The sequence below is a fragment of the Balaenoptera musculus genome, chromosome 3, assembly GCF_009873245.2.
Source record: "Balaenoptera musculus isolate JJ_BM4_2016_0621 chromosome 3, mBalMus1.pri.v3, whole genome shotgun sequence".
Lineage (NCBI taxonomy): Eukaryota > Metazoa > Chordata > Mammalia > Artiodactyla > Balaenopteridae > Balaenoptera > Balaenoptera musculus.
Window position 1 is genome coordinate 146,076,853 of NC_045787.1, and position 27,344 is coordinate 146,104,196.

Here is a 27,344-nt window from a genome sequence, read left to right on the forward strand (position 1 = left end):
GAGTTTGGTGCTGATTCACTTTGGATCTGCCCCACCACTTGCCCCTCTGACTTTCTTGCCAGGTTTTACCTTGCTCTGGTTCTGGAGGCTGGCCGGTATGGATTTCACTGATGGGTTTCCTGTCCTCTGGCTTCCTGCTGGGCTTGGTTAGTGGGGGTCCTTGGCAGGAGACTGAGGGCAGGAGAAGAGAGAGGTCTGGGTATTCACTTCCCAAGCTTCCTTCCTGCTGGGTTGTCCCTGCCAAAGGCACCTTCCCCATACCGGCTCTCTCAGGGCTCCCTCTAAGGGTGGTAACAGTCCTGCCAGTACTGCACCCTCGTTCTTTGGTTCCCCAAGCCCTGCCCACACCTTTATAAATGGACTCTTTAATAAACTTTCCTTTGTGACCCAGTTTGTGGGTGGCATTTCCTTCATGCTGGGACCCTCACTGATATAACTCCTGTAAGGCACCTTCTTCTGAATCATAATTGCAAGTCAAAGAGTGTGGAAATGTCCAGTATGTTGAAGGCCTGGCTTTTCTGTGCCTATTGCCTCAATCCTCTGCATGAGCCAAGCCCTCCTAATAAGGCAGAACCACAGAGGGCAGACGCTAGAGGAAGTCTGTGAATCAGCCAGCTTCCTTGGTTTTCCCAGAAAGGCAATGAGACCTGTCCCCAGTCGCGCCCTGAGCAGCAGAGCCAGTCCCCAGCCCTCCCGAGTGTGTTCACCTCTTGCGCTGTGGCAGACCTGGCCAGGGGAGACAAACCTTCCCCCCACCTGCCCGTAGCAGAGATACAATACCTGCATCTTTCCACACCCTTCCTTTTTCTTTTTCTTTTCTTTTTTTCTATTGTAGTGAAATATACATGACATGAAATTTACCACTTTAACCATTTGTAAGTGTACAGTTCTGCGGCATTAAGTGCATTCACACTGTTGTGCAACCATTACCACCATCCATCTCCAGGACTTTTTTGATCTTCCCAGACTAAAATTCTGTACCCCTTAAACACTAACTCTCCATTCGCCCTCCCTAAGCCCCTGGCAACCACCACGTACCAAGTGTGAGACCCTGGACAAGTCGACCTGCCTGTCCCTCCATCTCCGCATCTGTAAGATGGGATAAGAATAGCCACTGACCACATAGGCTTGTTCTGAGCTCTAAATGAGATAACACAGGTAAAGCACGTGTATCTTTGTTACTTTGCTACCAGCCAATCTGTTACCCCTAAATATCTCCTTTTAACCTGCATCCAAATCCCAAAGCTAATTTTAATTCTGACTCTGCCTTGACTTACATTCACTCTTCCCAGTCCTGACCCTCTTTTTAGCCCCTGATTGCGTGTCCCACCTCATCTGCCACCAGTTGTCTCCATTTTCCCCATGTCCCAACAATAGAAATTACTTGTCATCTCCAGAAGAAAACATATTCTGTGTTTTCCTACCAACATGCCTTGGCATAAGCTATTTATTTCCCCACCTTCTCTGCTGGTGACCTCTTATTCAGCCTTCAAAGCCCGGCCTGAATGTCACTTCTTCCAGGAACCTCTGCCTCCCAGATATGTAATCACTTCCTTCCCTCACTAACACTGTTGCCTTGTTGCAGCCATCACACTGGGCTGTAACTAATGACTTTGCCAGACTCTGAGCTCCCAAGGAGCTGGAGTGGGTCTTATTTGTCTCAAATCCCCCCAGCATCGGCACAGACTAGCATAGAGAGGCCCTGAGGAAATGCTTGTAGGATGAATGAACCCATCTCCATCTCCTTAACTCGAAACTCAGTCCTCACCGGCCTCGTTGATCAGAACTCCAGGCTGGGCTTGTTTTGTCCCTACCCATGCCCCAGGGACATCTTCACGTCAAGCTCCATTCTATCCACATGGCTTCTGGGAACACTGGCATTCTCCCTGATTGTGGTGTGGAGCAGACAGGGTAGAGAAGATGGCAAATCTGCCACTTTACCTTACTTTATCCTTCTAAATTCCTGTCTCAGAAGTGCACTTTGCAAGTCTGAGAGCTACAGACCATAGAAAATCAATGCTAGAGCCAGTGGACCGCAGAATTCCATATGGCAGGTTTATTTGGGAGAAGGACTACACATTCGAGGAGCATTGAGTCCATCAGCGTGAATTAAGTTCTGGTCTTTTTGTGATTTTTAGTGTCTGCCGGGCTGGCAGGTTGCACTTTTCCCAAATCCCAAGTTTCCAGGATGGACAGCCAGGCCCAGGAAGCTGAGGCCTGCTCCTTTTCTGCTTCTCGCTGTCAACTGCCTCTGAGAAGGCACCAGGATTCTTTCCAGGACAAAGCAGGAGCCTTGGAAAGAGACTCCTCCCCACCCCACCTCCAACTGCTGTCTGATTGGCTGGCACGGCAAGAGGCTCCTAATTAACACGACTAAGCCTGCGAATACCGAATACCGAGTGGCCAGGCACATGTGGTCCTGTGGAATAGGTCATAGGTTGTAAGGAAGCAGGCCTTAAAGCAAAACTCCAGGTGCCCAGGAGGCAGGGCAGAGCCTCCAGGAGTGGGGAAGAGGTTGAGTGAAGCCACCTCAGGGGCAAGAAGGCAATCCTGACTTGCTTCCTCCCATCTCCCATCTTCTTCCTCTTTCTTGGAAGCCAAAATGATCTTGCTCTGAAACGGAAGCTCTGTTCATGACGCTCCCCTGCTCAGAACCCCCCACAGCCTCCCACTGTTCACAGATGTTCATGTACTTTAGGTTGGCATTCAAGGCCACCATGACCTGGTCCTTTCAGTACTGCTTTCATCTCACCCTATTTTGTGTTTATAAATTGTGCATATAGCTGTCTTTTCCCTACTTTTTAAAGAGTTGTGTGTGTGATCATGTAACTTTTATCCAGCACGTACCAAGTGCTGTGTAGAGCACCAAACATTCCATATCCATTTCCCTAATTTGCCCAAAAAATCTGCAGTGTGAGAATTATTTTTCCCATTTTCATGTGAGAAAACCAAACTTAGAGAAGGTGCAAAGAGTCATAGCATGGAAAGGTGGCGAAGCGAAGTAATTCTGAACTCAGAATTACTGGGCTGCTTGACCTGTGTTCTTTCCACTGAAGCCAGAGCCCCCTTGAGGAAGGGCTGGTGTCTTCTAAATGTTTGTATCCACTCCCCTCCATTAATACGTGTCTCTCTGCTATATATTGAATGTTTGTGTCCTCCCAAAATTCACGTTGAAATCAAATCCCTAATTTGATGGTATTTGGAGGTGGGAGGTCTCTTGGAGGTGATTAGGTCATGAGAGTAGAGACCTCATGAATGGGATTAGTGCTCTTTAAAAGAGACCCTGGAATTAACATACACACACCTAGATATAAAACAGGTAAACAACAAGGACCTACTGTATAGCACAGGGAACTATACTCAATATCTTATAATAACCTATAATGGAAAAGGATCTGAAAAAGAATATATATATGTATAACTGAATCACTTTGCTGTACACTTGAAGCTAACACAACATTATAAATTAACTACACTTCAATTAAAAAAACGAAATTGTGTAAAATCAGAAAGTCATGAGATATATGTAAAAGGAAGCTTATGAACGAACATTTTTAGAAATTTAAGTGTAAAGAAAGCATCAGTTTGCATTTATTCATGAGCTCATTATTTACAGTAAATATACAATAGCAAAAGCTTCAGAGGGTGAAAATAAGGAGGCCCAGTGAAAATAAAAATTTCAAGGCTGCAAAAATTAACAGTGAAACATTATGTTACTACATTGTATCTAGATGTATATGAGCTATAAAGGGCTCCTAATTCTTTTGTTATTAAATGTAATATTTCATAAATAAATAAATAAATAAGACTCCAGAGAGCTCCCTTGTCCCTTCTGCTATGTGAGGACACAGTGAAAAGACAGGCATTTATGAACAGGAAGTAGGCCCTGACCAGACTCTAAATTAGCACCTTGATCTTGGAATTCCCAGCCTCCAGAACTGTGAGAAGTAAATTTCTGTTTTTTTTAAAAAATAAGCCAGCCAGTCTATAACATTCTGCTATAGCAGCCCAAAAGGACAAAGACACCCTGTAAAGCCATCCTCTATCCCCAGCTAGACGGGTCTTTAGAAAAGGCCAGTTAGATAATATCTATAAAAGCCAAGTCCTCACCCCAGACCTCAAGGACCACCAGGATCTGGCCTCTGCTGACCTCTTGCCCTCATCTCATGCCCCTCCCTTGGCACACTCCCTCCACCCACTCTGGCCTTCTCTCCATTCCTAGAACACCCACCATTTTGCACATGCTATGCTGTTCCCTCCTCCTGGAATGCTTTTCCTTCAACTGGCCCATTCCTGTCTTTCAGGCTTTAGTTTAAACGTCATCTCTTTGGCGGCTCTTCCTTAAGTAGCCCTCCTCATATCTCTCCCACGTGTATTTCCTTCACAGCACTTATCACCATTGTCATCTGTATTAAGAAAAACTGCAGTTCTTCCCTCCTGCAACTGTTTCTCTCCTGTGTGTCTCCTTTACTACTCACACTGAACACTTCACTTCTGATCACCAAATATCTGGAGGTTTCCCCCCACATCAAGCAATTCTCTGTGACACCAGTTTGGTGTCCTATAATTTAACTCAATTCTGACACTATCTACCTGGAGATAGTATCAGATCCCACAGGTTAAGGGCTCAGTCCCACAAGGTTGCTCCCACCCCACTTCAGACACCAATTGTAAGTAGTAGGTCCCCAGGCTACCCATGACCCGCTCCTCAGGTTCAATTAATTTGCTAGAGTGGCTCACAGAACTCACAGAAATGCTTATTTATGTCTACCAGTTTATTAAAGGATATGATAAAGAATACAGAGGAAGGGAGAGGAGAGAAATAGGTGAGGGAGATTAAGAAGCACAAACTTCCAGTTGCAAAATAAATGAGTCATGGGGGTGAAATGTGGGGGGAATATAGTTAATAATTATATAATACCCTTGTATGGTGACAGATCATAACTAGACTTATCATGATGATCACTTTGAAATGTATACAAATATTGAATCACTATGCTGTGTAACAGGAACTAACATAGTGTTGTAATTTTTGTACTTCAAAAACAAACAAAATCATAGAAAAAGAGATAAGATTTGTGGTTATCAGGGTTGGGGGTGGGTAAAGAGAATTGGATGAAGGTAGACAAGGTTACAAACTTCCAGTTATGAGATAAATAAGTACTAAGGATGTAATGTACAACATGATAAATATAATGAACAATGCTGTATGTTATGTATGAAAATTAAGAGAGTAAATCCTGAGTTCTCATCACAAGGAAAAATATTTTTTTCTATTTCTTTAATTCTGTATCTATATGAAATGATGGAGGCTCACGAAACTTATTGTTGTCATTTCATGATGTATGTAAGTCAAATCATCATGCTGTACACCTTAAACTTAGACAGTGCTGTATGTCAATTTTATCTCAATAAAACCAGGAAAAAAAATATAAAAGAATACAGATGAACAGCCAGATGAAGAGATACATAGGACAAAGTCTGGGAGGGTCCTGTGCACAGGAGCTTCTGTCCCCATGGAGCTGGGCTGGATTGCCCTCCTGGTGTGGATGTGTTCACCAACTTGGAAGCTCATAGAACCCCCTACAATTGTAATTTTATGGAGGTTTCCTCACATAGGCATGATAAGTTATTAACTCCATTTCCAGCCCCTCTCTCCTCTCTGGAAGATTGGAGTGGGGCTGAAAATTCTAAGCTTCTAATCATGGTTTGGTCTTTCTGGTGATCAGCCCCCAACCAGGAGGCATTCAGGAGGCCATCCAGAGTAGCCTCATTAGAACAAAAGATGCTCGTAGTGTTCTTATCACTTAGGAATTTCCAAGGGTTTCAGGAGCTCTGTGCCAGAACTGCGGGCAGAGACCAATATATGTGTTTTTTATGATCTCACATCATCCTTTTATTTATCTTCAACTAGAAGGTTGGCTCTATGAGGGCAGTTCAGTCTGTCTCATTAGTCATTACCCACCAACGCCAACGCGGTGCCAGCAGGCTCTGAGTAAACAGTTGCTGACTAATGAATGGCTGTCTTCTCCACAGGAAGGGCAGGACCTCTTCTTTCCCACAGTGTCTGACCCCTCCTAACTGTTCAGCAAATCTTTGTTGAATGAATGAATGAATGATGGATGAATGCATGAATGTGTGAAAGATCACGTTGATCACAAAAAAGGTTTGGGCTTACATTTCAGATCAGTGAGCACATACTCAAGAGGCCTCTGAGGGGACCAGGCCTGGTGACTCTCATCTTGTTCACAGAGCCTGGAGAAACTTGCAAAGACTAAGTGTGTTAAAAAAGTAGAGGTCACCTGCAATTGAGCTGCTTCCCAAAGTCAGATTGGGTGCATTTCCTCATTTAGCCACAAGGTGGCAGCCTGTCATGGCTGCCAAGGCACCACTGCAGTCACCCCCCCCAACCCCGCCCCCCGCCACCAAGCCCCCACCAACCCATAGGAGCAACAATGACTGTTTAATCGTCCCCAGTGCTTCCCACACCCAACATTCCAAGGTGAATCTACGTGCTTAGTTACCCTATAAGTTTGTTCCAATGGATATGAAGGTTATGATTCAGCCTTGCCTGCTCAGATAAAGTGTATCAGAGCATGACCCCAAAGGGCAGGTAGCTCAGGGAGCCCAGTTATGTATTCACTAGTATTTATCTATCACTTGTATGCAAGTATTTATCACTTATACAAAACAGGTGTTTACTGAGCCCCTAATATGTGCTAGGCACGTTACGAGGTGCTTGGAATACATCAGTGAACTGAATAGGGAAAGATCCTTTTTCCTGTGGCGCTCATGTTCTAGCAAGGAAGGCAAACAAAAAGCAATAAACGGGGCTTCCCTGGTGGTGCAGTGGTTAAGAATCCGCCTGCCAATGCAGGGGACACGGGTTCGAGCCCTGGTCCGGGAAGATCCCACATGCCATGGAGCAACCAAGCCTGTGCGCCACAACTACTGAGCCTGAGAGCCACAACTTCTGAAGCCCGTGCACCTAGAGCCCATGCTCCTCAACAAGAGAAGCCACCGCAATGAGAAGTCCGCGCACCGCAGCGAAGAGTAGCCCCGCTCGCCACAGCTAGAGAAAGCCTGTGTGCAGTAACCAAGACCCAATGCAACCAAAAATAAATAAATAATTTAAAAATTTTAAAAAGCAATAAGCATAAGAAATAAGGCAATTGTACAGCACGCCAGAAGGTAAAGTGTGTTATGAACAACCGATCCAAGCGACAGGGCTCAGGAGGCAATGGCCTCCACTTCCAGAACCCGGCAGGACACACACTGGGAAGGGAACTGGGCTAGAGCTACCTGAGAGCCCCCTGCCCCAGGACAAGGGACCTCTGAGGGCTCTGTGCTTGGTTACTCTCACCAGAAAGAGACTGAGGGGTGGACCTTCAGAGCAGGGGTTCTGAAGGAGAGTCACAAAGAGACCAATGCCAGGGACTGGGCAGAAAAGGGTCTCAGTAGTGGTGGGAGCCTCAAAAGACCCTACAAAGCTTACCCTGAGAGACAGAGCTATAGGTGTGCCCGAGATACAGCCAGGAGGATAGGGAGGGAGGCTGCAGTGGTTTTGAAGACAGCTGGGGGGATACAATCATGTCGCTTCCTGCTTGTCTCCCAGGGACCTGAATCCCCGTCTCCAGCAAAGTGCTTGCCTTGGCCTCAGGCTCTGTTTCCCCAGGATCCCGGACTGGGAGAGAGGTGTCTGTTTGGAAGCTGCGAAGTGGCACCTCTTGCCACAGGGACTGAATTGTGGATCAGGTGAAATAGCAGAGAGAAAAGAATCAGACAGACCTGTGGAGAGAAGCAGGAATGGGAGGTGAACACAGAGTCCTGGCTTCCTTTCAGGCCAGGGTCAGACCCTTCCAGAAGCCCCACTGCATCTCTGTCCTGTAGTTACTTAATACACACCAGTGTCCCTTTAATCCCTCTTTTTACTTGTAGTAGGTGTGAAACTCAGGTCACAGATGGACATCATTTCTTAATTTTCTTAAACCAGCTTAATTTTTGACCCTGCCTCCAAACTGCTCAGCCACTCTTGGGGTAACCCCTCCCAAGGTTCTAACAGGATTTCACACTAAGTGAAGCCCCAGTAGCTTTCTTTCCATTCATCATGTCCAGCCATTCATGCCGAGTCACCCTTGGCTCTGGCCCATATGGTCCCTTCATGTCCTCTGCACGGCAGGTGCACACCCTGCTACAGGCACAGGATCCCTGGGGAAGCTTGGGGTCCAGCGTCCCTGGTAATTCCAGGGTCCTCCTCAAGGTGCAGTCTGGGAGCAGGCACAGCTCCCTTCTGCTCTCAGACCTACAGACCCTCCTGCTCCTCCCAAGCCTGGGGAGGGCTCCTTTCGTCCTGGGGGAAATTCCTTGTTGACGCCCACCAGCCAAGCACCCCAGAACACACCTGTAGGCAGACACACCTGTGGGTGTGTTACCTGCCTCTTTAAGAGGGACACACACCATGGGGAGCTTGGGCATCTGTGGGAGAGAGCGTGACGAGGGGCTTGTTAGGGGCTTGGGTCTGTGTTGGAGGGTGTAAGGGACGGCTCGAAGAACCAGGGTTTGTTCTAGGTTGGTGCTGTCAGGAAGCAGGGGTAATTGGATGATCAGGCAGTACTGTTCACCTAGGAGGCAGGAGAAATGGAGTAGCAGTCACTTGGGTCAGGCAGGAGGGGGATGTTTGTTCACTTGGGGGTGGCTTGAGGGTGGTTGTTTTCACCTCTGCTTGGGTGTGATGAAGGAGTGTTCACTTTTTATTCTGCTCCATCACTGTCACAAGGCGTCCTCATCTGACACTGACGTTCTGGGAAACTGTGTATGTTCAGGATGGACTGGCACAGCCTGGCCGGGAGCAAGAGGCCAGCTGTTAGCCGTCGTCCAGCAGGTCTGCTTCTTCCTTTCTCACCCTCTTCTTCAAACCCTGTTCTCCTCAGGGGGCTCAGGTTTGGAAGGGAAAAGCCCTGCTTTAAATCTCCCAGGAGGCAAGGAAGCCTGGAGCCTGCTACCTGCTTACGTCAGGGAAGAAGGGATGTCCACAGGGAGGAAACAGGAATTCATTTGTAGGCATGTGTTTCTGGCCTCATGGGCTTGAGGTGGGGGGGGTCTCTGCTGAGTCTAACCAGGGTCCCCATGGCAGGTAAGGGGGTCCCCACTTTATAGAACCAAAGCTCAGAGAAGGGAAATGTATGCTCTAAGGTCACATAGCTGGCAAGCAGTAAACTTGGATTGCAGAACTCGTTATTTAGTTGTTGACAGTCACTTTATGTTGAGAAAGAGGTACAATTTGAATCAATGATATGAATCATCAGCCTGGATGTGCTGGAAAACACTGCAGCAAAAAACAGATAAAGCAGAATAGAAAAAAAAAAAAGAAACCCAAGAGGAGATGGGCAGGTTTAAACACCCATCTCATTCTTTGGTAGGTCAAATAGGTAAAAACCACATATAGACACAGAGAACTGGTTCTTGACTTTTTGGAGAATCTAATGAGCTCGATGAACCCTTGCTCCAGAAAAATGCGCATCTGGAGGTAGGTTAGTATTTTACATGTATCTGAGGGGCTCATTCCACCAGCCAGGAGCTCCTTGAATCCCTGATACTGAAGACTTTAATCATAATTGAATCCAAATGTAGGAATCAGACTTAAACTTGAACCCCAGCTCCACGTCTCTGGTGATGTGACTTTACACAAGGTATCGAACCTCTCTAAGCCTTAGTTTGCTCATCGGTGAAATGAGGATCACAGAGACATTTCTTAGACAAATATTATATGATATCACTTATATGTGGAATCTAAAAGATAGTACAAATGAACTTATTCAAAAAACAGAAACAGACATAGAAAACAAACTTATGGTCACCAAAGGGGAATAGGGTGAGGGATAAATTGGGAGTTTGGGATTAACAGATACAGACTACTATGTATAAAATAGATAAAAAAAACAAGGACCTACTGTATAGCACAGGGAATTATATTCAATATCTTGTAATAAACTCTAATGGAAAAGAATTTTTAAAAAGAATATATACATATATATATGTATAACCGAATCACTTTGCTGTACACCTGAAACTAACACAACATTGTAAATCGACTATACTTCAATAAAAAAATTAAAAAGCAAAATAAATTATTTTTTAAAAAAAACACAAGAAGACCCCAAAACAAACAAAACAATAACAACAACAAAAAAAGAGACATTTCTTGCAGGATCCTGGGGGGATTAAATGAGAAAATTCTTGGAAAGGGCTCAGCACAGAGCCTGGCACACAGCAAGCTCTGAGTGGATGGTGGCTCATGCTACTGTTACTATTAGAATGATAGTGGAATTCATGGACACACCAAATCTTGTCCTTTGCAAAAAATATACCTTTTTTACTGTGCCCATGGACCAAGCACAAAAATGGATCCTATCTGAAGCCAGTAAGAACAGTTATTTTAAACACAAAAGGCAGAAACTGTATTGTCCATACCCTTTGCTCGCAAAGCAATAAAGTGAGATGTGAATAACACATGTTTAAACTAAAGGAAAAAACCCAAACTACTTAGAAATGGAAAAAACAAAACAAAAAACCATTCTCCTGAATAGATCTTGGACCCAGGGGGAAATCAATAAATTTGCTTTTATTGTGATGAAGAATCAGTTGGCATTTCTGCCTGTGTCCCAGGGATTAGGGGTGCCCTGGTTTCCCTGTGTCTGACAGCCTCCAGGGCCATTTTCTTTTCTCAGCAGAGTTAAGGACAGACAGTGGAGTTTTCTGTAGGCATGGAGAGGTGCAGGAGGACCTGGGGACAAATGCCAGGGTAGAAGAGCCTCCTGGGAGTGGAGCCAGGACCACAGTGGCTTTGACTGTGGCCCTTATTGTGAACTTAATTAGTAAAAGGGAAATGGATTCCGGAAGACAGAGGCTTTCCAAATGGATGCATTCAGTGGCATTGGGGACAATCAGGAAGTACTAAACGGAAATGGAGATCAATATTGATTGCTTTGAATTTGAACAGGCTGGGAAGCCAGAGAATAGAGTTGGGCCTAGAACATCAAGATTCTGAAGGGAAAGCAAGTAGAGATAATATGGAAAGTGGGGGAAAAGAATGACTATGTATGGAGTAAGAAAGGCAAAAGGAACAATTCAATTAGAGAAAGATTAATAATTGAGCTGTATTTAAAAGCCAGCCAGCTAGCCCAGGAAGGGGCTGGCGCAAACAGAAGGAAGAGTTGAAAGATGGATGGCTGTGAGTTGAAAGATCATAAGTAATGAGAGAGGCAGGGCTTCCCCGGGCACTCATTGGGTTTTTGCTCTGACAGAAGACAGACAATGGAAGAACATTTTTGTAAATGTCCTTCATGAATTAGTATCTTGAATGCAAATGGAAAGCAAGGTCATGAAGGCAATGATGACAGACAATTGAGATGCATTAGTGACTCAGGTCCGGGGAGGCGTCCTGGAGCCGTGGAGAGCTTGCTGCAGGAAAACGTAAGAGATGATCATGGACAAAGATGAATGGAGTTTGTCAAGAATGCTGAGATGGTTGGAGGGAAGACCTTTTTACTCTTTAGAAAAGAACTGTAAGATCACATTTGAAACAAATCTTTGCAGGGCAAGAGAAGCGCTGAACACATTACATACTCCAGAGAACTGTGGAAAACCCCCGTTTGACATGAAGATTGTAAGAGGTGCTGAATTAAATATCGAGCATGCGGTAGCTATTGTATTCATTTATTAGCCAACGTTAACCGTGTGCCCCCATGTGCCTGGCACTATGGTCACGTGACAGTTAATATCTACCTAACACTTGCTGAGCTCTGGCATAAGTTCTGTGCATATATTAGCTTATTTAATCCTCACAGCAACACTGAGAGGGAAGTGCTATTGTTATTCCCATTTTCCAGATGAAGAAACTAAGGCACAAAGGAATTAAATCTTTTCACAAGGCAGAGCTGGGACTAGGGTGAGCTGCGTGAGGCACTTGCCTCAGATGCATAGTTTAAAGGGGTGGGGGGCAAAAGACCCTCAGTAATCAAGACAAGTAATAAGTACTATGTAAATGCAATATTTAAAGAAACCAAAATTAATGCAGAAAAAAATCTATGATGAATAAAATACAAGAATTTTAAATAAAAACGGAATCAGCTAGGTCACACAGCTTGTAAGTGGCTGAGGCAGGATCCAAACTCAGGCCGCTGGCTGCAGAATCCATGCTATTAACCACTACCTCATACTGCATTCGAAACTGACCAACGGGCCGTATCTGCCCTTTTTTCCTCTCTCTGCCCAGTGCCCATTCCAGGGCCTGGCACATAGTAGGTCCACAGTTCATGTTTGTTGAAAGAATATTGAACGAAGACATGGGCCTTGTTCTCAGGAGCTCTCATACCACCTACTATGTGCCTACAATTGTGCTATGGGCTTGCTGTGTGTCACAGATTGTACGTGTTTTACAGTTATTAGGATAAAGTCAAGTTAAGCCACGGGCAGTGGGAGCCCAGGGGTAGGAAGGACGCCTTCAGTCTTGCCATGCTGTGGCAGGCTTTTAGAGGGGGTGACATTTGAGCTGGGCTTTCAAGGGCTGATGAATTTCTTTGGGTAGGAAAGGGGGAACGCTCCCTAGTGACATGGCTGAATCCCCATGCATTGTTGAGTCGAGAAAACTCGTCTGCAGAGTGATGTTTATTATGTGGTAACATCTACATAAAGAAACCTTCTCCAAGTATGCATATGGCTGAACACATGTGTGGGGAAAGATCTTGGAGGATGAACACCAAACTCTGGGGAGGGCTGCACGGGGGTGTGGGGACTGGAGGGGTCTCGAGAGAGCCTTCAGCTTTACATACAAGGTTCAGCTTTTAAAAAACCAGAAGACAGCCATTATTGCTTGTGTAATTAAACATTACTTTTTCAAATAGATTGAGGAGGATCTCTAGGAACTGATGTGGAGTAGTTTCTAAGATGCATCTTTTAATTGAGATATAATTGACATATAACATCATACTAGTTTCAGGTGTACAACATAATGATTTGATATTTGTATATATTGCAAAATGATCACCACAATAAATCTAGTTAACATCCATCATCACACATAGTTACAATTTTTTTCTGGTGGTAAGAACTTTTAAGATCTACTCTCTTAGCAACTTTCAAGTATGCAGTACAGTATTATTAACTTATAGTCACCATGCTCTGTATTACATCCCCATGATTTATTTATCTTATAACTGGAAATTATAAGATAATTTTGACCCTCTTCACCCATTTTTGCTCCCCGGCCAGAACCCTGCCTCTGGAAACCACCAATCTCTTCTCTGTATTTATGGTTTTTTCTTGTTGTTTTTTGATTCCACATATAAGTGAGATCATACAGCATTTGTCTTTCTCTGACTTATTTCACATAGCATAATGCCCTCAAGGTCCATTCATGTTATCGCAAACAGCAAGATTTCTTTGTTTTCATGGCTGAATAATATTCCAGTGTATATCTAAATACATGCATACACATATGTATACTGCATTTTCTTTATCCATTTAACCATCAATGGACCCTTACGTTATTTCATGTCTTGGCTATTGTAAATAATGATGCAATGAACATGCAGGTGCATTTATCTTTTTTAGTTAGTGTTTTCATTTCCTTCCAATACCCAGAAGTAGAATTGCTGGATCGTATGGTAGTTCTATTTTTAATTTTTCTTTTAACTTTTTGGCCGGACCACACGGCATGCGGGATCCTAGTTCCCCCAACCAGGGATCAAACCCTCACCCCCTGCAGTGGAAGCACAGAGTCCCAACCACTGGTTTGCCAGGGAAGTCCCTATTTTAAATTTTTTGAGGAAACTTCATTTTGTTTTCCATGGGGGCTGCACCAAATTACATTCCTACCAACAGTGCACAAGGGTTCCCCTTTTTCCACATCCTCACTAGCACTTGGTATTTCTTGTCTTTTTGATAACAGCCATTCTGACAGGTGTGAGGTGAGATCTCACTGTGGTTTTGATTTGCGTTGCCCTGATGATTAGTAATGTTGAGCACCTTTTCATGTACCTGTTAGCCACCTGTATGTCTTCTTTGGAAAGATGTCTGTTCAGAACTTCTGCTCATTTTTTAACTGGGTTGTTTGTTTTTTTGATGCTGAGTTGTATGAGCTGTTCATAAACGTTGGATATTAATCCCTTGTGGTATACTGTTTTTATTACCATAGCTTTGTAATATAGTTTGAAATCCAGAAATGTGATGCCTCCAGCTTTGATCTTCTTTATCAAGATTGCTTTAGCTATTTGGGCAAGATTTATTTTTATGTGCAAAAAAGCAAAGGGCAAAAAAGTACTTATAGCATGTGATCTTTTTTGTGAGAAAGAAATAAGACTCTATGTATACATGTATATGTATCTATCTTTTTGTTTTGTAAAAATGGTACATGGGAAGAATAATGAAATCATGGGAATGATTACCGATGGGAGTAGGTATGAATGGAGCAGAAAAGATAGGAATGGAAGAAAGAGACACTATCCTTTTATAGTTTTTGACTTTTGAGCCATGTAAGTAGTTTACCTAATCAAAAAATAAGATGAAATAGAAATGATGGGAAAAGTAACCCTAAGTTTGAATACAAATAGAAACAAATGAAGCTGTCTGTCAAATTGATACCAACCACCCAGACAGTGGAAGTAGTTCCATGACTGTGACCACATACTCTTCATCAGATATATATATACATATTTTAACTTATTTATTTTATTTACTTATTTTTGGCTGCATTGGGTCTTCATTGCTGTGCGTGGGCTTTCTCTAGTTGCGGCGAGCGGGGGCCACTTTTTGTTGTGGTGCACAGGCTTCTCATTGCGGTGGCCTCTCTTGTTGCGGAGCACAGGCTCTAGGTGCGCAGGCTTCAGTAGTTGTGGCACGTGGGCTCAGTAGTTGTGGCTCGTGGGCTCTAGAGCACAGGCTCAGTAGTTGTGGTGCACGGGCTTAGTTGCTCCGAGGCATGTGGGATCTTCCCGGAGCAGGGCTCAAACCCGTGTTCCCTGCATTGGCAGGCAGATTCTTTTTTTTTTTTTTTTTAATTAATTAATTAATTAATTAATTTATTTTTGGCTGTGTTGGGTCTTCGTTTCTGTGGGAGGGCTTTCTCTAATTGCGGCAAGTGGGGGCCACTCTTCATCGCGGTGCGCGGGCCTCTCACTATCGCGGCCTCTCTTGTTGCAGAGCACAGGCTCCAGACACGCAGGCTCAGTAGTTGTGGCTCACGGGCCTAGTTGCTCCGCGGCATGTAGGATCTTCCCAGACCAGGGCTCGAACCCGTGTCCCCTGCATTAGCAGGCAGATTCTCAACCACTGTGCCACCAGGGAAGCCCCACTGGATATATTTTAAGGATGAAAAGAGCTTCAAATAAATCATGAACTTTACTTAGTGGAGTTTTTGTTGTTGTTGGTAGTGATATTGGTGTAGTAGTTTGTGTGTACTGTGAAACAGAGTTATATATTGATGTTATTGTGAGCCAGAGTTCTCACTCTGGAAGAAGGAAGATGCAAATAAGAATGGGGGAATGTGCCAAAGAAACCTGTGGTATTGGACTTGAATAGGGACAATCATCATAAACTAATAACTAAAACTAAAGTAAAGCAGCAGTGAGCACATCTATCCCCTAGGTGTTGGTTTCTAAATACCATTTCTCACCAAAAGGAACTCTTTGACCAAATGGCAGATTCCTGGTTTGGGGCAAGGAGAGTACAAGGTAAGTCTGGAGCATAAAGACCAATGAGGACAAGATGAAAGGACAAAAAGGACACAAGAGTCTGCTTGAAGGGGCTCCCACTGGTCAATTCGGGCATGATTTAAATATCAAAAAGCAAAGCAATGGGAATGGATTATAATATATTGAATATTTTAAATCCATGAATTCATAATGACATTGAAGAAGAGGAAAGAGAGTTCTCTTTTAGAGTATCAACTAATACATTTAGAAGGGATAAAAGAAGTATAAAATCACCATTTTGCAACCAATAATTGACTTCAGGCAAAGATCATGAGTGAAGGTTAAAACCCATGCGTGAAATGTTGTTGAACAGAGCTGTCACATGATCTTGCAGAGCTGTCCTACACTTATCAATTACAAGAGGACTAGGGTACAATGAAGCAATCTGGCGGATATTATCTTCACCAAGGGTGAGGGCCATCGACTTTTCCCTGCTCAGACGGATGCAGTGAGCGCTCATCCGAGAGGCTGCACAGTAGAGCTGTTACATACACAGGCTGTGACTCCAGACTGCCTGGGTTCAGAGCCCAGCTTAACCTCTGTGCAACCCTGGGTACGTATCCTCTCCGGGGCCTCATTTATAAACTGGAAATACGAATAGAACTTACTTCCCAGGGTTATTGTGAAGGTGAAATGACCTGGCTTGGGGAATGCCCCTAGAACAGAACACACTGGACACACAGTAAGCACTTAGTTTAAGTCTTGGTGGCTCTTACCACCAGGGAGCCACACTGCCTGGGACACAGACGACGCTCAATAAATGTTATTTTCATCCTTTTCCTCTCTCCTCCCCATCTGGCAAATAGCACCTGGGCTTTGGGGCTCTTGGGCCTGGGTTTGACCCTGGTTCTCCTATTGAGTAACTGAGTGACCTTGGCCGGAGCAGCAAACCTCTTTTAAAGCCTCAGTCTTCTGAATGGGCCTTTGCAGGATTATGGTGAGGATTAAATGAGAAGGCTCATGAAAAGAGCCCAGCACATAGTAGGTGCTCATTAAAAGGCAGCTTTTACTGGCTGTCATGTCAGCTGGGGGCTGTTGGGGTTTTTGGCTCTTTAATCAAGAGTCCTGTCTTCCTGACTCCTGCCACATGGGGGCAGTCACTGCTTTCTTATTCCCCATGTGCTCTGGGAGGACTTCTTCCAGCAGGTGGCTCGCTCGCCACCAGAGGGCTTTGTCACCTCTCTTAAAAGCATCCTTGAGTGGACAGACAAGAGTCCTGGGTGACAGACAAACCCATCAGATTCTAATTTCTCAGTCGATTGCTTCTTCATCTGAAATGGGTGGTCAGACAGCCCATCACTCCAAGCTCTCTCTGGCTGGGACTGCCGCGCCCATTGCAAGCGCCCTGCTGGGGACCCAATCTTCTAGAGAGACCGTGCCCAGGTACACAGGTGAGCCCCCGCCTTATCCTCCATGTGAAAGGGGAGTATCTGGTGGCAGTGCTGTGCTTGGAGATGCTACAGTTGCGTAGTCAAAGATGCGTACTCAGCCCATTCATCTGCCTTCTGTGCTATGAGCCCTCACGGATGCGGAAGGTGCAGGGCATGATTCAACTCCAGGCTTAGTAAGTCGGTTTTCACTCATTCACAGTTTATGATGGTTTCACCCAGGGGGCTGGATTAATGCTTAATGTTACTGGGCAAGGCTTGCTTGGGGATGGAGAGGAAACACTTCTCCAGTGAGTCCTACCTGCCCAACAATGTGCTAAGGGCCCTGCCAGGGTCAGAGGGAGAGAGTGACTTGCCCAAGGTTACACAGCTAGGAGGGGGCAAGCTGGATCTGAACCCCAGCTGCTGGACATTAAGGAACCAAGATGTGTCCCCCCCATTCTCCATCCAGTACCAAATTGGCAGCCTTTGTGGAGGGTCAGCGCTGTGCCCAGGCCTGTCTGGGGGTCTCTGGGAGACTCGGGGAGAAGGGTCAGCCTTGTTGGCAAGATAGGATCCATTTATTACTATTATTATTTATTACTACCCTCTGAAACCCTGGAGGAATAGAAAGAGAACCAGGCTCGAGGAAAAGGAGCAGGGTTTCTCCTCCTCCACCAGACTGACGAGTGAGGAAATGTTTTCCTTCTACTTATATTTCATCTCGGGCTTCTTAAACTGTTCTTTTTTGGTTGTTTGACTAAACATATATTTCTGTGAACATTTGCACAGATTTTTTATTGTCTTGTCATTTTTTTCCTAGTGACTGGTGTTGTAGACAGAGTCTGGGTTCTGGAGTCACGCTGACCTGGTTTTGAATACTAGCTGTGCTGCCAAATGAGCTGTGTGACTTTGGACAAGTAACTGAACTTCTCTGTGTTTCATCTTCATCTGTGAAATGGACATTAGACTGTCTTTCTCATGAGGTTCTTTAGAGAGTTTTAAAACATACTTTCTATTAGGAAACATTTCAAACACAAATAAAAACCATAGAAAATACAGCTTAAAGTCCCATGTGCTCACGTGCTCACCTTGTAGCTACAACAGTCTTCAAGTTCTAGACAGTCTTGGTTCATTAGTTCTTTCACCCATGTCACCCCCTTCCCACTGGATTATTTTGAAATAAATCTCTATCATTGTGGCATTTTATTTGTAAATATTGCAATATGTGTCTCTAAAAGATAAGCACTCTCTTTTAAAACATAACTTTGGAGAGGCTTCATGGAGCTTATTCTCTGTGGCCAGGATTTTTAATAAAATTTACTGGATCTGATGAGAGCTCCCATTAGAGCTTTTCAAGAAGAGTTATAATAAACATTCCAAATGCTCTTATTGATTGTTGGAACATCTGAATGCAAACACAAGCAGCAGTTGACCGTAAGACTACCGTGTTGTAATCTGGTTACAGTTATATTCCTGAAGATCATTTGCTGGGGGAGTGCTACCTACTGAACTATGTTTTTACAACCCTTTGAGGTGAGAATGACTATCTTCATCTGTAGGCAAGGAAAAAGAGACACGGAGAGGTTAAGGCTTCTCCCAGGTCAACAGCAGTAAGTGGTGGAGACGGAATTTGAAACTAAGGCCTATTAGACTCCAGAGCCCATGCCCTTTCCTCTGTCTTGTGCTGTAATCTTTAGAATTTTGATTGGCTTCTCTGTTGAGACTGTAAATTCTTCAAGGTAAGGGCTCTACCTTAGATGACTATTTCCACAGTTCCCAGAAGTTTGATGATGGGCTAACAGAAAGTCCAGAGTAATCTCTGCAAATTGGTACTTAAAAGCAAAGCTTGGGGCTTCCCTGGTGGTGCAGTGGTTGAGAATCCGCCTGCCGATGCAGGGGACACGGGTTCGAGCCCTGGTCTGGGAGGATCCCACATGCCGCAGAGCAACTGGGCCCATGAGCCACGACTGCTGAGCCTGTGCTCCGCAACAAGAGAGGCCGCGATAGTGAGAGGCCAGCGCACCGCGATGAGGAGTGGCCCCCGCTTGCCGCAACTGGAGAAAGCCCTCGCACAGAAAAAACGAAGATCCAACACAGCCAAAAATAAATAAATAAATAAAAATTAAAAAAAAAAAAAAAGCAAAGCTTGTCGTCATCATCAGCATCACCATCAGTGTGAACGAACAAGTGCTTGTTAAATATCTCTACGTGGGACTGTACTCAGACCCTGTGGGGAGTAAAAGACACAGTCTCCATCCTCAAAGTTACTTATAGAATCTGCCAGATATTGATTCAGACATAACAGCAACAAGATGGGAAAATGGGTTGGGCATCTTACTGCCTACGAGGGTGATTTCTTATCTGCCTCAATGGCCTCATGTTCCACATGAAGGCCAAGATGTGAGTATGGGCTGAGAAATATTTATCTGGGCCCACTTTGTACCACAAACAGTACTGGGATCTACCAGTACTAGGGAGAGATAGTAGGAAACAGGATAATGGGGCAGACAGACAATAATATAGACGGACAATATACAGCAAATGAAAAAACACACAAGATATTTCGAAGTAGGGATAAGTGCTAGAGGGAGACAAGCAGGGTGATGTAATAGAGGGTAACAGGGAACGAGAAGACTACTTTGGATGGGGTGGTCGGGAGGACACCTCTGAGAAGGTGACATCTGAGCCACGACCTGAAGGTTGAGCCACAGGCAGCCAAGTGAGAAGCCACAGAAGACTCATTCCAGGCAGGGAACTGCACATGCAAAGGCCCTGAGGTGGGAACAGGGTTGGCATGTTTGTGGGACAGTTGAGGGCCAGCGTAACTAGAGCATGCTGGGCAAGGAGGAGAGTGTGGTAAGGTGAGATCAGAGACATTGGTTGGCCAGGGCCAGATCCCATGGGGCCTGTGAGGCCAGGGGAGGAATTTGGTGTTTACTCTCCATGTGATGAGAAAGCACAGGATGATTTTAGAGCAGGGAGTGGTGTGATGTGATCTGACCTTGTCACTTTCTAGATCTAAGTCCCTCCTCTGACCTCTGGGCGGTGAGGGCCCCTGCATCCAGCCATCGGCCTTGGTGCAGCCCTGGCGCTCACCTCTCTGCAGGGAGCCACGCTTCTGGTCTGGACAGGTCCAAACACGAGATAGAGCCGGCTCACCTGCTCTCCTCCTGCCTCACCACCTCCAGAGGGGTCCTTCTGAAAAGCGAAACCACATCCCTCCCTGTGGCTCCCATCACCCTCTGGATAGAGTTCAGTCACTTTAGCTTAACTGGAAGGTGACCCCATGACCCCATGACCTCTGGGCGTTTGTCATGCTCTTCCCACTGTCTAGAATGCGTTCTCCCATTGGTTAATCTGGTGACTTACTAATCATTCATTGAGGCACTTCCTCTCAGACGCCTGCCTGAGTTCCCAATGTTTGGCAAGGTGCCTTTTTCTACTGGTGTACTTTTTTGGTGGAACACAACGGAATACTCAATGAAAAGATGCTGAAGCAATGAGAAACATCATTTCATTTAACGAGTAGTCTAGAGATAAGACAGTTCCAGAGTTGGTTAATTTAGGCACAACTAGGTTTTCCCTCTCTACCATCTCATTGATGGTGTTGACTCTCCTCAGGGTTGCAAAATGGCTGCCACATCTCCAGACAAATATGCATATGACATTTGGAGAAGATGTGATAATTTCTTTCTTGTAGCAGGGGGCAAAAGCTTTCTCAAGAGTCCCTCAGGTTCCCTTGGCCTGGATTGGGTCAACTGCATGTTCTGAACCACTTCCAGATGAGGAATATGGGATTACTTGATTAACTCAAATCAATCAGATTCTCTCTTTGGAGCTAAGGAAGGATCGTCTGATTGAAACTGGGGTTTTATTAGCAAGGGAGGAAGAAAGGTTATTACCTACTGTGGCAGTCAGCCTCCAAGGTGGCCCCAATGATCTCATCTGCTGGCATTCATATCTTGTGTAGTCTCCTCTTCCATTGTGCTGGTTGGTCCGTGTGACCTATAGCGTAGGGTAGAAGAGATGGCATGACACTTCTGAGATTAGGTTATAGAAAACTGTGGTTTCTCTCTTGGCTGCTCTGTGGATCACTCGTGCACACTCTCCTTCTCTTGGATCACTTGCACTGGAAGAAGCTCTGTCATGAGCAGCCTTGAGGAGAGGCTCACATGACCAAGAGCTGAAGCCTCCAGCCAACAGCCACGTGCGTGTGCTTGGAGCAGACACTCCAGTCCCTCCACAGACTGCGGCCCTGCTGACAGCTTGACTGTAACCCCATGAGAGACCTAGAGCCAGGACCACCCAGCTGAGCTGCTCCTGGGTTCCTGACCCTTAGAAACTGTGGGAGATAATCAGTGTTTGTTGTTTTAGGCTGCTTAGTTTGGGTGTCATTTATTATGTGGCAGTAGATAACTAATACAGCTGGGACACAACAGTGGCTACCATGGTGCCCCCCACCCAAGGGGTTGTCCTCCTATGGCCTGTGAATCACAATCGGAGCATCACTTCATAATCTGTGTATGTCTCTTCCCCTGCCGCCCACAAGCTTGTGAATGCCTGGATTTTTCATTTGCTTGTGCTCAAGGTTCTAGAGTGTGTACATGCATGCCTGTGTGTGTGTGTGTGTGTGTGTGTGTGTGTGTGTGTGCAGTCAAGTCACCAATCTTTTCCTTCAAGGCTCCTTCCTAATGGGCTCTCTCTGGACTCAGGAATGTCTTATTTCCTCTGTGTACCCCGGGTCTGGCACAGGCCTTGGCACAGAGTAGCCTCAGAGAATACAGAGAGAATCAGTGCAGTTAACAGGATGCTGGGGCAGGTGAGAACCCACTTTGCTGCCATGGCAACCACAACATGGAGAACTCAGAGCAGCCGGGGCCCTGCTAAGGAGCTGGGAGGTTTGGCAGTAATTTTTCTGTGCAATGGCTCAGGGAGGTGGCAGTTAGTCTCTATTCTCACCACCTTGGAAAGAGGGCACCCAGAAGCATGGGGGTGGGGTGGGGGAGGCAGCCAAGTGCCTGTGCCCGCTCGGTACACTCCCAGGTACAAAGCCCTCTTGCTTCCATGTCCTTAGTGGTGCCTCATCATAACTCCTTCAGGCCTGCCTTTTGTTTACTGAAGACCTACTATGTGCCAGTCTCTTGGTTGAACATTTTATGCCCAGCTCTGGTCTATAAGCCTCACAAGGATCAGCCATGGGAAGAGTTAGGTAAAAGGAGGATAAGCAGAAGGGTGGGTAGGATGGAAAGAATATTCCAGACACAGGAAATAGCATGTGCAAAGGTCCTGGGGTGAGAAAGAGTATACAGTTGGAACTCATGCCTCCTTGGCTCCATAAATGACTTTTCCATCATACACCCTGAGGTAAGTCCTCTTATTACCAGCACCCTCAATATGAAAAGTTCTTCCCATCCCCTCCAAAGGGGTGGGATCATAGAGAGTTGTTAGTGTCATGGTTTGGAAAACAGGCTGCCTGGGCCTGGCTCTGCCCCTGAGTAGCTGTGCTTACCTGGGGTACTGACCTCAGTCTCCTCATGTGCCAGATGGGGATAATAGCAGAACCTACCTCATAGGGTCTTTGCATCACTAAATGAGCTTATGGATGGAAAGCACTTACAACACACAGGTGTTATCTTGTGGGGAACAGAGCTGTGCAGAGGCAGACCCCAACTGGGTCCCTCAGGAGGGCAGCCCTCTTGGGGGGCAGCCGGGACAAGGGGAGGGTTGGCCATCGCCCTGCTGAAGTGGGGCATGCCGTTAAGTCCATTCTAGCCTCCCGCTTCTGCCTGAGTCCCCCACTCCTCTGCACTGATCAGAAAGGACCCTTGGTGTAAAGGGTTCGTCCTTGCCTGAAGCCTCCAGCTTCTGAGAGTTGGAGACAGTGTACGGGGGCCCATTGTCTCCATTTCCAGACAGTTCCAGACAAAACCAAGTGTGACTGCTTCGGAGGAGCATGAGGGTGAGACAAACCTACTATTTTAAGGCAGCTACAGGAGCTCCGTGTGCGTTCTCTTGCCACAGGCTTGTCAGAGGAGCTGGAGCAAACCTGAGAGGTCAGTCAGGGGGGCCGGTGCAAACCAGGGGCCGGGCGAGGGGAGGGCTGACTCACATACAGACCCCGGGAAAGCCATGGTTGAAGAGGAAATGAGGTGCCGCAGGGGGACCCCTAGTGAGGGCATCCACAGGGGGCAGAGAAAATGTTTCAAATCACAAATACCCACAGAGATCACGTAGGCTGATGCCTCCATTTTATAGATGAGGAAACTGAAGTTCAGAGTTAGGTGTGGTGGTGGGAGAGGCGTAGTTTCCTTTACTTTATAAATTGACACACATTTTTTGTTTTGTTTTAAATAATCACTGTGTTAAACAGTTAAATAATGTATGCCACCTCAATGCCTAGGTTCTTTGTGGTATTTAAAAAGAACAAAAAAGATGTGTGTGAACTGACTTAGATCTCTAAGACTTGTTAAGAAGAAAAAAAGCTGCAGAAGAATATGTACAGCATGTTACTAATTACTAAAAAACAAAGCCAAGCCAGGATGACACATTTCAATAGGTCCATGTGTATATATATATATATATATATATGAAGGCCTCAAGTAAGTTCTGGAAGGGCGTTCATCAAGTCATGTAGGATGGTCACTTTCCAGAGGGGACTGGATGGGGAGTGTAGGGCAGAGGGAACCTCAACTTCATCAGGACGGTTTTAATTTTTAAGAGAATCTTCTCATATATTACTTGTGTCATTCAAACATGGAATACAAAATATTTTTAAAATTATTGGCAAAAGTTTGTTTGACCCCGGGGTTAGATTTGTCCAGAAAACATTTCTCTTCTGGGTATCAGACCTAGTAAAACCCTGACCTCTCCTCTCTGAAGCCTCAACCCTGCCACCCCCATCATGTGTTGGATTTTGTAAAATACAGAAAAATGATGAAAATGCTAATTAAAAGACACTCACCCAACTCCATTTGCCCAAAGGCCGTGAGAAGATGTGTTTTCTCAGGATGTCTCAGGCTTCCGGGAAATTCCCGAGCCCTGGGGGCCAGGCTGACGGGGGGGCGGGGGGGTGCTCTATCCCAGGCGTGATTAGAGGTGGGGAGAGGTGGGGCCTCTGGGCTTCCTCCTTCACTTGAGTCTGTCCCCTCCCCCTTGTGTGTTTCTTCTACTCTTTGCCTTGAGACGAGTGGTCAGCACCCTGGATGCTTTTCCCAGAAAAAGGCAGTTACCATGAGTTAACTATGTTCCCAGATTTGATCTTTTTTTCTAAATTAATTTTTAGGAGCACAAATCAAACAAGAATACATTCTCCTCCGGGGATGAACACTATAGAGGAGGCTCAAGTCCCTCTGGACAACCCTCATCTCCAGCAACCACTGTTAGCAGTTTGATGTGGATCCTTACAGAGCTTCTCCCCTGCATTGTTATCTAGTTATTTGTACTCATAAAACTGCCTATTTCATTGTTGTGGACTGTGTGTGTACACGTGTGTATGTGTGTGTATATGTGTCTGTGCATACTTGTGTGTGTACTGTGTGTATATATATGTGTATGTGCATTGTGTGTACATTTGTGTACGTGTGTACTTGCGTGTACATGTGTGTGTAGGGTTATTAAGCATGCCTGGAGCCGGCTCTGCACGTTGGGTAACTGTTGTTTGATGTCACTAGGCTTTGCCCCATGAGGCAGCCCTGCCTTTGTCCTGTTCCTTGTTTTCCCGCTGCCTGGTGCACAGTAGGTGTTTGCAAGGGCCCCTGCACTTCAATCTCAGGCACTGCCTCCACCTGGGCACTTGGGCACCACATCAGATATCCTGAACTCTGCCTCTGTTCTTAATGGTGCCTCAGAAGGGAGGCTAGTCGGTGTCTGGGCGGGGAGTGGCCTGTCAGAGCCGCTCTGGTGGGAGGGATGGCCCAGGAGATCTGAGCTTGTCCAGCGACCTCCCGGAGAGAAGAGGCCGGTCTGGAGGCAGCTTCCAGGAGGGAAAAAGAGAGCACTGAGATACGAAGTAAGCCTCTTGACCACAGGAAACAGGACTACCCTCTTACCCTACTTTTGTGGAATTAATAATCAGATCAGCTAGGACCCAAGGCTCTGCCCAGCTCTGCATTTGGAGACAAGTCCCCTCTCGGGCCTTCACTTTCTTACCTGACTGACCATGCTCTGTTCCCGGCATATAGTGGGTTCTCAATCAGCCTCAGGTTATATTTTCTTAAACCAAGGGCCCTACTGTGCATCAGATCATGGTGCTGAACTCTGAAACAAACTTCAATTTGATAAACGTTTATTGGTCCTCTGCTGTGTGTCAGTATCCATTAGGATGCTTTTGGTTGCATGTGACAGAAAGAAAAAAAAGCTCATGTAATTGAACAGCCAAGGGTAGTTCAATCCAGGACTTTTGGGTTTCTCCCTGTCTACTTCATGGGTTGGCTGCTTCCATAAGGCATCTGCGTCAAGCAGACCTTCCATCTGTGGTCTAAAGATGGCTGCCAGCAGCGCCCAGAGTTAAATCTTTCTTCATTCACATCATGCAGAGAAGGACAAGCACCTAGTCTAGCGTTTCCAGCAAAACCTTGAGATTCATTCCTGACAGGTCATCTTGGGTCCCAGGCCCTCCCCTGAACCAGTCCGGCCAGCTGATCCATGGGCAGTTAAGTGGCCAGGCCACTCATAGGTCAACCCTGGCGTGGGGTCAGCCAACTTCCCTGACTGCCACATAGACCAAGGGTTGGGGAGGATACTGGGCAGCAAACCCGCTGTGCCCTGAAGGCTATAGCAACACTCACCCTTCACTCACACCTGCAAGGCTGGAAGACGGAGTGAGTTTCAGTAGAACATAGGTGAGGACTGAGGTGCCTGTGTCCACACACGGGAGCTGGGCTATGTGTCCTGGAAGAAGAGGTGTAACTACCGCAGTGCTTTAAAAATCACCTATGAGCATCCTAGCTTCTAGAACCTGGATCTCCCAACAAAGAACAAGATCCATTATTTCATGAACAAGGAAACAAGAAAGTCATGACTTGCCTGGATCACACAGAAGCTCTGTGGCCCTGCTGATGGTAGAATTTAAGATTTTTAATTCCCAGTGGAGTGCTCAGCTTAGTGGTGTAATTGTTGCACCAAAGGTCACACCCATGCGGGGGGGGGGGGCGGGGATGGTGAGTAAATGCTCCTAAGTGGAGATGAGTGGGGTGTGTGCCATGGGGGATCACCCCTGGGATGTCTTTTCATTATGCTGGTGGGCCTGGCCCTTTCTAGTCTGATGTGACCCCACACTCCTGTCTGATAGGCTTCTGGTTACGCCCTGGTGGGCAAATCCCAGAAACCCACCCTGAGTTCTTGGTGTTGTCTCTCTGGAGTCATAGAAAGAAAGTGGATGCAGAGGCAGAGAGACCTACCATTTGCTGGCTGTGTGACCCTAGGCAAGTTCGCCTCTCTGTTGCCTCCTCAGCTGTATAATGAGACCAACCACCCCTACCTCTCCAGAGGTTCAAGAGGAAGAAACAAGATAAGATATGTGAAGTGTCCAGCGTGATGCCTGCCCATGGCCAGTGCCCAAGAAGTGTGCATGGTTCCCAGTGGGGCCACAGATGGTCCATTCCCTGGGCACATGCTTGCCCTCAGAGTAGCTACAGGCTTCCTCCTGGGAAGGAATGGGGATTCTGCCTGGTGTCTGCAGGTTGGGCTAGAATTGCTTCTAGAATGATCCAGGCCAGCCTGGGAGCACCACTCCTGGGCCTGATCTGCCCACTGGCTGCCCACACTCTTAGGAGGCTCTTTTCCCCAGCCCTGCCTCTGGGGCTCCAAGGTGAGGCTTCTGGGCCACCCGCCCAGATAAGCTGCAGGATTAATACAGGGTGACTCATGTGCAGAGAGGGAGGCCAAGACAGGGGATCAAAACAAGACAGAGAAAGACTTCTTTTTTTCCCCAGGGATTATGAGAGGCTCTGAAAGGGCCCCACACATCATCTATTATTCATGGGGCCTGAAGGAGCCCGTGCAAAAATCCCAGCTGGAGAGCAGGGTGGGGTGATGGGGTAAGAAGTGGCAGGCACCTCACCCAGTGGCAGCCCCTCACCCAGTGGCAGCCCCTCCAGGCCGGTTCCCTCCCCAGTCAGGGGGAGCTAAGCTAAAGCCTTCTGAAGTGACCTGTGTCACCTATTCCTAGAGGATCTGCATTGGGAGGGGCACGCGGTAGCAGGTTTCCTCAGCACCAGGCCTTTCT